Below are 11,337 nucleotides of genomic sequence, written 5' to 3' on the forward strand. Positions count from 1 at the left end.
GATCTGCGCGTGAAAGTTGGCGGGAATAGATGATACTATAGACAGTGGCGTATCTTTTGGATATTGAATCTGGGGGCAATGTTATGTGGTACTATCACAGCCAAAAAAATGGAAACACAAATTTATTTTGTGAAAATGTCTTTCCGATGTTATAAAATCATAGGCGTAACAATTTTTTCCCAAAAAATTTTACTACCAGTGTCAGTTCGTGAAAATGAACAAAAACAAATGCAGCTGTATTTCTAAAATTAAACCAACTTATTAGCAATAATAATAATAATTAAAAAAAATGAAACCAACATAATACGGTCGAAAAATTATTATGACGTATTAGACCTACGAAAAAAAATTAATTATGGAAATTAATAGTACAAGCTTGGTACGATGTTGATGAGAACTGTGTAAGGACCACGGTCTTGTCTAAGAATAGAAGATTACATGCTGCAATAAGGAAAAATGGAGCAGCAACAAAATATTAAATTTATTAATGGTGTTCGTCATTTCGTTCATTGTTCGACTAGGTATTTTCCAGTATTTATAGTTTCTGTAAAAGTAAATAGAATTTAATTTGTTAAATTTATTTTCTGTCTGCTTTAGAATGAACGCTTCTGATTTTCTGATCTTTTAATGCCAACATAATAGAGAAATTGCACAATAGAAAAATTAAATAAAAATCGATGACATGAGCAATTTAGGTGTTTCCATTTCTTTGGCCGTGATAGTACGTCAAATTAAATCTTTTTTATTCAATTTTGTCATTTACATCGACGTTTATTTATGTCACATCAACTAAGTAAAGCAACTGTTTTATGCAACAGCCAAATAATAAAAAAAAAGAATTTTCTAATGACAATTTTAATTATCTATATACAAATATATATATACAAATTTTTTATTTGTTACATTCCAAAAATGTCTAAATCATCCTCAAGCACGTCTACATCGCTCATACTACTGTCATCATCACTGCTGTCGCAATCTTCGTCTGAAGAACCCGTGTTGACCGTAAATGATAAACTTTCGAGCGCAGCATCAAAAACGTGCTGTTTTTGAATGAAGTCTGTTTCGATTTTCAGTACTTTTTCACAGGTTTTCCTCCATATTTCTGGGGATAATTCAGCGAATTTTTTTCGAGCCAGCCGTTCCACATCATTTAGTTTAAATGTGGTGTTGTTTGTTGCCACCCAGTTTTTTACAACACCCCAAATATTTTCAATAGGATTGAATTCCGGACTGTAGGGGGGCAACCTTAAAATGTCATGTCCGTGCTCTTTTAGTTGTTTATCAAAACGATAATCGGGGCTCTTGGTTTTATACAATTTCACTAAATTGTATAATTCAGGTTTTGTCTCTTGAGGGTTGTGTGGTATTTTATTTTGTCTTAAAAATGCGACCATGTCTGCTTTCCGGGAGGCAGAGGTTGGATCCTTTGTATCACGGACATTGTGATATGACGCGTTGTCTAATACAAGCACCGAACGTGGTGGGAGGTTTGGAAGCAGCTGATTTCGAATCCACTTCTCAAAATTTGCAGAATTCATATCGTTATGGTAGTCTCCTGATTTAGACCCTAAAATTTAAATGCAATAGATATGTGATATTTGCAAAGGATTATCTTTTACCTGATTTAAATATAAGTAGTCCATTTTCAATAAATCCTGATTCATAGCCTGCGTGAACTATAATGAGTCTTTGCCCTTTAGAAATTGGTTTTTTCAACGACAAATTTTTGTCATCAACCCAGTCTTTAGATTGGGTGCGACTACTATGTATATACGTTTCGTCTTCATATACAATAGTTCGTCCTTCTTGTCTATACTGGGTTATTTTTCGAACAAATTCGATTCGTTTTAATCTTATATATATCATATGATTCGACTAGTGCCTTACGATTATCTGATGTTTTTTTCCATCGAAATCCCATGTTTTTCATAACCCTCCATAACGTGCTTGTAGAGGCCTCAAAATTAACTTCTGACTGTTTAATTTTTGCCAGAATACCTATGAAGATGAAGAATTATTAATCAACAAGAAATCCATATACGTAATAACTGAATTATAAACTGCACGTCAAAAGTTAGGGATATATTTTAATTAATGAAATTTGATCCTATTCAATTCTTTCGAACTTCATAAACTAACATGAACGAACTAATATTTAACATATTTGTCATCGATATCCGTAACTATAGACGTGAAGTTTAAATACGTACTTTTTAAGGACGGCCTTCTCTTTTCAGTCACATAAAAATTGTAAATTATATCCCTAATACACTGAAGTTGGCCAGCATCTAAAGAATTCGGGGAATTTTTCTTTTCTCGCTTCTTTTGTGGAGAGGAAAATGATGTTTGGCCATTAACATTCTACTAAATAAAACATACCTTATAATAGTACGATGATTTGGCGAATTTCCAATGTTTTCGCTTACTTTAGAATCATTTCCTGGAATTTTGCTATAATTTGAAAAATAGTAAAAGGATGGTAGCATTATATTGTTACGAAAGAAACCCATGCGCCGCCTATGGGTTCTAGTATGTACAGCTATGATCTCGAAACGTCTAGAAGTATGAATTTAAATAGAGGCCACCTTCGGGAACGATTATTAGTCAGCAAGTCGAGTCCTGTGAAGTTGAAAGAATCCAGTCAAATTACGCCGGAATTATTTTGTATATAATCCCTGTGTACTTAGTCGTATAAATTTGAGTTATTAGAAATGAATTGTTGAGTTTTACCCATGCCGATTGAAACCACCAATCATCGTAACAATATGTTGAAATTATTTGGTTCTTTATAGAAAGGACCTTGTAACATTTAAGTGGTATGTTGTAACAACAATGCTAAATATCCACGTGAATATTTTTCTGTTATTTTCTTTGTATTTTAGACGATCAGTTTACGTGTCACTTGATGCTTGTTATAAATTTGTTTGATATGGTGCACAATGGATATTAATAGCTTCGCATTTAAATATCACTTTATCTCTTTATTTCACGTTTTCAATAATTTGATGTATGTCATTAGTTTACGATATCGATTTCAGTCACGGTAAATTATTTAGGGCGTATTGAAGTCCTTTGTTCGACATAAAAAGATTAAGGAGTGTTCATTTTATTAAACGGACACCTTTAAAGTAACGCCACTTTTCTAATTTTTAATCTAAATTATTCCAGTTTTTATATATGAAAGCTTTAAGTTGTATCTATTAAATGCCATTTTTGTTTTCAAAATAACGTTATTTCTTTTTAAAATGAAGCGAATCGCCATTGGGGCAAGAAAATTATCTTTGCAAAAGTGATGCTACGAAAAATTTCCGTTGGGGGGACTGCCTAAAATAACTAAATGTTCAAAATCAGCAGTGTTCCAAATAATCAAAAAGTTTGGGGAGTTTAATACTTTAGAAGATTTGCTCAAATCCAGACCGAGAAAAGGCCCGCTTAACGAAAATATTGAGGAAAACATCATTAAACTGCTAAAATTAACGAAATGTATGTCTGTGCGGGAAATACCGAAGAAGCAAGGTGTTACCGTAGGTACTGTACAAAATATAAAGACTCGGAATAACATTAGAACGTATTAAAGCAAAAAATCCCAAAAAGAAGCGAAAAGCAGTGCACAAAGTTTCAAAAAAAAAAGCAGGAAGTTATAAACAATTTTGGTCAGGAACAAAAATCGTTGTGTTTTGATGGACAACGAAACGAAGGTTAAAATGGACTGCAATACACTACCCGGCTCCCAGTTTTATAATGCAGTCGTAGGGGAAGATGTCCTCGATGACATGAAAACAAAAAAAATTGAAAAGTTTGGGAAAAAAGTCTTAGTGTGGCAACCGATTTGTTCTTGTGTGCTAAAAAGTTTTAGTTTTTTTTTACGATTGGAACAATTCGGGGCGATGATTACAGGAAAGAATGTATAAAAACGCGATTATCGTCTGTTTATTGCAAACATCATAACCCTCCATTGTTTTGGCCAGATTTGGCTTCGGTTCACTACGCTGGTGCCACTCAGGAGCTTCTTAATGCCAATAATGTACAGTTTTTAAAAAAGGAAGATAAACCACCCAACTGTCCTGAGCTTCGTCCACTTGAGCGATAATGAGCAAATATGAAATCAGTGTGAAGAAAAGATGGCCGAACAACATCATGAGTTGGAGAATTTAAAAAAATGTGGCCTCCTGCTATGAAGAAAATCACAAACAAACCTGTGCAAACAGTGATTCGCGGTATTCGCGCAATAGTTAGAAAATTTTATAATTTCTGAATATAATTGATTAGAGAATAGGAATAATTATTTCATTTAACATTTTTAAACATTTTTATAACAAAAAAAATTAAATCAGCCCAAAGTACTCGAATTAGTAGCAATTTTTCAGTGTCCGCTTTATAAAATGAACATTCCTTATTCCATGATACCTCCGTTTGTGGTATGATGACGAAGCAACAACACGGTTGTTTTTTTTGTTACGGCTTTTGCTAGCGCAGCAGTGCAACAACAAAACAATCCCTTAAATAAACCACCAAAAATTAAAAACACTACCTATATTCCATCAATCAAACGTGGCAACCACAATCTTATTATCTTAAATCTGATGGTAAAACAATCAAATTTTGTATGGTTTTATGGTCCTCAGTGTAAAAAATAGACCTCCCGTTTCCGTTTGTCTGTCGTTTGTGCCTACTGCATGGATTGTTTTATATGTGTTTTAGAAATATCGTGCAGATGGTAAAACGCTAACCAAATTTGTCTTATCATCTCGATCTACAATTTAATGACGTCACCTCAAAACTTTACATAATAAATGCTATTTGAATTTAAAAAAAACATGGCTGTGTTTATTCCACTCAAAATTTTGGTGATATCATCTCAAATTTGTACTAATTAAATCATGTGTAAAAAATATGCGTCTATATTTGTGTTTTATTATTATTAGTGCTTTCATATTTTTGACAATTTCTTATACAGGGTGACCCAAAAACGTTAATAATGTTTTACCTCATTTTCTCGAAAATTTGGGTGCTATTATTAGTACTAGACTGTAGTATAAATCCAAACTGATATGTGTCCTTATGGAGACAGATAAAGTGACAACGTAACTAACTGTTAAAATGCGTCAGCAGGGACTAAATTTTCGGTGTTACGGGGGTGATAAAGGGTATGAGTTACTCTTCAAAGGCTCATCTTCAGTATGGTTTTTATCCACAGAGTAACCAACTGTACAGTTATGTTAATTTGTATACTGTGCCACACCCCTAGTCTACTACCCCTACGTTCATAATTCAGATCCACTGCGTTTTTCAGTGGTTGGCGACCCACACGACAAAATAAATTTAATTTGATTTTTTTGTCAGGTGGACCATAAATTGTTCCACTTCAAGTACACCAACACATTACACACTTCGCAAACAGTATTTTTTGCTGACGCGTCGTTTTTCTTTTTGCAAAATTGCATTCGCTTGGTATCGAGCCCCAGTGTATCAGGATACGTCAACGGGTTTTTGTTAAATTGGAATTTAGTGGACACAATTCGAACTGCTTTGCTAGTAGGAAACGTATCTTTTTTAATTAAATATTGCTATTTGTGCGGCATATGTGTAGCTAGATAAAGAATAACAGAAAATTTAATCAAGCTGTTGGGTCGCTGGAGGCATTGATTCATGATGGAAGCTCGGCGAAGAATAGAATTTATCGCGGGAATAGTCAGTCGCTTTCAAATAAAAGTTATAAAGCCAGATGTATTATTCACTTTTAAATATTCCACCTCGACCACTATTGCGGCGTCGCGTTCATAAATACCACACTTTTTCCTGTAAAATGTGTTATCCATTTTGCACTCGGTTTTTTATTGGTTTTAATGTGAATTCAGCTTTTATTTAGAGTCGCATCGCGGCAAAAAGAAATGTAAACAATAAAATCGGCGTTTGGCGACCGCTGCGATTATCGAAATGTGCGCGAATTTAATTAGTGGATTGTTGTAGCCGAACACATTTTGGTTTGGATTGAATACGTGATTGTATCGTCGACCATGTGCCGTTCTCCTAACTGTATAACCCAGTAAGAACAAACTAATTTGTCGATTAATTTAGCTTATTATTAAATTATTTTGTTCGATTTCATGCTGTCGATCAGGTTTTTGTGAGAGCTGATTGAATGTAATAATGGAACATAGTGGACGTGATTCATATCCTACAATGTGAAATTTCAATCAAGTTCTATAAATTCGGTGAATCTCAGTTATTAAAAACGATATAAATCGATTTTATTGCTTTTTAAAACATAGTGAAAATTAACTGATTTTGTATAAAACATGTAATAATGTGTTGTGCATCTGATATAATGGATTTATTATAGAAGTTAAGAGCGATTAGAAGTATTTCTAGCCGTTGTTATGCTGACGATTGAAGTTTCGGAGCTAGCGAATTGCGCCAACACGATGGGGTTCGAGCCAAGCATTTCGAATTTCGCCAACTTTGGTTCGGGTAAGATTAGCCATAAACAGTTAGGGTAGCATTAAATAAGTAATTACTTAGGTAATGAGTCAAACGTATTTATTTTTTTATTTTTTACAGATTTTGGAATATATTATAAGTTACAGATTTAACAAATTCAATTCTACTTATTTGTCCTATCGATATATTGTTAATTTTTCCTCAATATAATCTTGCCAAGCTCTCACATCTTTCATAAAGATTTTGTTGATTTAAAAGTGACAAATTTTGAATTCTTCTATACCATGACTGACAAACCTGCAGTCTATAACATTAGTAGGTACTGGGCCATATAGTGTTGACTGCAGTATGAATTGCAACTTCGAAATCAATGACAATTACTCGGGTGGAAAGTTAATTGAAATTCTTTCAACTTTTCTTGAAGAAGTTGTAATAGTCCGACATATGTTGCTAACGTTTTATTTGACAGTAAAAAAAACATTAACTGAACGCAGTTACCATTCTACAGGCATGAATTTAAAAAAAAAATAAAAAAAATTTGTATAGAACTGGAAAGTCCAGTCCATATATATGTAATCTGCACTACATAACGTTTCCTGATCGTTCCAGAGTATGAAAAATAGGTCTTTCGTTTCCGTCTATCTATCTTTTGTTTCTTTATCTGTCTGTGTATCTGTGTCGATTTTTATTAGACAAATAATATCTGAAACTACTGAACCGATTGCTGTTAAATTTTATGTGTATTTTAGGAATATCGTCAAAAATTTGTGTGATCATCCCCATCAACCATTTGATGACGTTACCTCAAAATTTTGCTTAATAAATTCTAACGAAACAGTGCAAAATATTATGAGTCTATACTGTGGTTTAGTATTGCATGCATATTTTCTTCGCTAACTTAATTGCACAGGATGACTCAAAAAAAAGAGCAATTTTTAATACAATACTGTTACTATTAATATTATATTCCATCTGTTAAAACTAGTATACGTATGATGAGGTCATCACAAAATTTTGTTATGAAAAAACGTACTTGAAACGTGCGCATAGAATTCTTCTTTACGTTTAATTTAACACTACACACATATCTTTATTTTAACTTATAAATATACGTTATTATAAATTATTATAAAAAAATTAGATTTGTTAAATAACTTACACGCTGCTAAAGATTATAACACATCCCAAGCGAACAATGTGCCTAATTATTTAGTTTGAGTTTGGTACAAATTAGCTCAGATTGGCTCCAGGACGTTGGTGTTCTTAGTTAATAATAATTAATAGATTGACTATTGTATGCCTTGTTAGGATGCATTTTGAGACAGACGAGAATTGTTGCTGGATTACGGCTAATAATTAATCAGAATCGTATCTTTAAAAAAAAGAGATTGCAATAACCGGATTACAATGTCGACGGTCCAGACTTATTATAGCTCTGACTTCCGTTTATTGAATAAAACACTAGATTTTATTTGGTTTTTGGATGCTGTAATTGACATTTGGTTAATTAAAACTTGTCTAGATCTAGGGGAGCATCCCCTAGCGTCCCCTTAGCTACGGCCTTATGAAATATAGAGAAAATTTGAAAGTACCAAATTGCCCAGTGGACTTCATTACTGTAAGTCCTTAGGTTATCCTCGATAAGAAAAACAACTTGAAAGTGTTTATGTTTATACATCGGAAGAATGTCACCTAGAAATTAATTTGATTTGAATAAGTTCATCCCCTCCAAACAGAGGATGAAAACAATTAACTAGTAAGCTACAATCGACAAAATATTTTGAATATCCTTATTATAATTCTTATTAGGTAAAGATGTTTGTATTTTCACATTTTCGGGAAAATCGGGTGGCTCGTTCTTAATTTGATAAAAAAAATATGAATGCTATGATGAATCACAAGTAAAAACTCATCATATAACGTCATCAATTTTTTGGGGGAAATAAACATATTTATCTTGATTAAAAATTTACTATGTTTACAATGACTTTAAAACGTCTGCAAGATTTCAAAGTATTTAGTTCTGCAATTCTTGATTTAATCAATAAAATTAATTGACAAAGTTATTAATTTTTTTCAGACACCCCGTATAAGCAAATCTAAAAAATATTAATGCAGTGATAAATCACAAGTATAGACTCATCATTCTTTACACATTTAAGAAGCATGTTTTCAGCAAAATTTTGGGGTGGCGTTATCAATTGTTTAGGGAGGATGAGCAAATACATTTTGATAAAAAATTTACCATGCTTATGATAACTGTAAACCATCTGCAAGATTTCAAAGCATTCAGTTTTGCAGATTCCAAATTAGATTGCAAAATTTAGTTTCATAATTTTGATTTTTTTACAAAAATTTGAACGTTTCGGTTAAAAATTCAATTCAGAGTCATAAACTACATGTGTAGGACTATGTTATTTTATACAATTTAGAACCCATTTACTATGTACACTTTTGAAGTGACGTCATCACATTATTGGTGAGAACGACTAGACTGTTTAATAAAAATCCGGGACGGCAGACAGACGGACAGACAGACAGACAGACGGACAGACAGATGGTGATGAGAGACCTATTGCTTCGTCCTCTAGGGGTCATGAAAGGCCGAGAAAATGTAAAAGTGGGGAGTCGGCCGACGGACTCGATTACAATACCTTCTTTGCTTACGCTCGCGAAGTAAAAAAGTTATTATTCAGTTCAATGTGGGGAAAAATTCAAGGGGGATTGATAATTCGTAAGTACAGGTGTCTATTATTTTCTAAATTTCAATAACAGTCATTATGCACAATTTTGATTTATGTCCTCAAAGTGTTGGTGGGGATGAGAAATGTTGGTAAATGTTTTACTATCTACACGGTATTTCTAACGAGCATATAGAATTTGACAACAATTGTTCCAATAATTTCGAAGATTATTTTATTAATAAAAATCGACACAGTCAGGCGACAAAGACAGACAAACTGGAGACCTGCTTGAAACGTCGAGAAAACATGAAAATAGTCATTCGTCCGATGGACCTTAATACAATATACTTCCTTCGCTTACGTTGGAGAAGTAAAAAAAGAACGGAATTTCAAAATAACTAGTACCCAATCCACGAAAGTCTCCACTTAATTCCGTGCAAATAACTTAAGAGAGTAGTGGAACAGTGGAACGAAATTCTATCAGGTATAATTATTATTAAGATATCACTGAGAATTCAGTGGAATGGAAAATACAAACACATATGGGAATTAACATTAATGAACAACCATAACACTTATGCTCTATGTAAACGTTAATTCTAGAACTAAATAGTTCCTACTGACTATCCACCATTCTACTTATTTTGAAATGTTAGCAGTCACCAAAAGAAGAACAAAAACAGGATCAAAAATAGCCATGCATTTTTGGAAATTTGTTGTTTTCAACTCACACTTGAAATTGACCGTAATCTAGCACGTCGAAAATTCTATGAAAGATAGATTTTCAAAAATCCATGTCTGTGATCGTGTTTTTTATTGCTCTTTCAGTAGCTATTAACATATTTAGTATATAATGAACTAATGAATGTCATAACAGCCGCAAAAATCCAAAAATTTGCTTTAAAAAAGATTGCGTTGATTCCGTTTGCAAATTAAAATTTTTCAGGATGAACTCGAACGATACTGTTTTATCAGAAAACGTGTCTGGTGGAACAGAACAAGCTTTAAGTAGCTTAATACCGGAAAAATCACAAAATCAAATCGAAATCATATGAAACATTAAAACAAAAACAGATAATACAATTTATTGTAAATAAAAAGTTCATCAACTGCAACTGCGAAGATAATGCTAGGAACAAAAGTGTTACGTGTCCATCAGAGAAGACAAGTGAAACGCTTACATTATCAGAATTTCACTCCTTAGGACGCATAGTTAAAATTATGGGGAATTTTGTCGTACTTGGTACGAAAAATGGCAGACTGTAACATTTGAAGTTTAAATTTTCACAGTAATAAATTATAATAATTATTTACAATATCTGATATGATGTAATATAATTGCCCAAAGTAGCACCCCATATGTTTGGACCCAGATGCTCCAGAGTTTTGCAGGTGCAATTAGGTGAATCACGTGGCAGTAAAACGGTTAGCGGTGAAAGTAATGTTCAGCAAAATATTGTGACAATCATCTTACCTGGCATTAAACTAAGCACCTAAGATACATCCAATGTTATTATCAATAATAGTAGTACATTTCATATTTAGTTGCGTTTTATAGTTTAATTTCATTTGTTTACATTTATTTTATTTGTAAATAATAACAACCAATTTTAAAAATATTAATTACACCAGTTAAGTAGCAACTTGAACCAACTTGTTAATGAACCCACCCGTTATAGGCTGAACCAAAGACCGTCTACATTAGATCTGATTTTAACGTCTGATGATACTTCACTAGCAAATTTGAATTATTTAAACCCATTCCGCAAATCTGATCATGTAACTTTAAAGCTAGATCTCCAACTTTGTTTTGTAGCGAGATCTAAAACTGTTACCTTACAAAAGCGGATTGTTGACTTTAAAAAAGCTGATGAATATTTGTCTACTGTAGACTGGGCAACCCTTTTAAACCATCCATCGGTTGATACAAATTGGGAAAGTTTTAAAAATCATTTAAAACTAGCAACCGATAAGTATTCTTACACCATCACTTACAAAGCATCTTCTTCTAAACCATGGATTGACAACAAAATATTAAAATTAATAAAAAAGAAACGTTCACTTTGGCGAACCTTTAAACGAACAGGCAAGGAAGATGATTATAAGGTTCATCGTGCGTTTTCTAACCGCGTTTCGTCAATCATCAAAGATGTAAAACATAAATATGAAAAAAGTATTGCCGATCAGAAAAATCCCAAAAAGTTCTACA

Source organism: Zophobas morio, unplaced genomic scaffold (assembly GCF_036711695.1).
Source record: "Zophobas morio isolate AGI-343-1 ecotype UQ-CSIRO unplaced genomic scaffold, CSIRO_AGI_Zmor_V1 ptg000108l, whole genome shotgun sequence".
NCBI lineage: Eukaryota > Metazoa > Arthropoda > Insecta > Coleoptera > Tenebrionidae > Zophobas > Zophobas morio.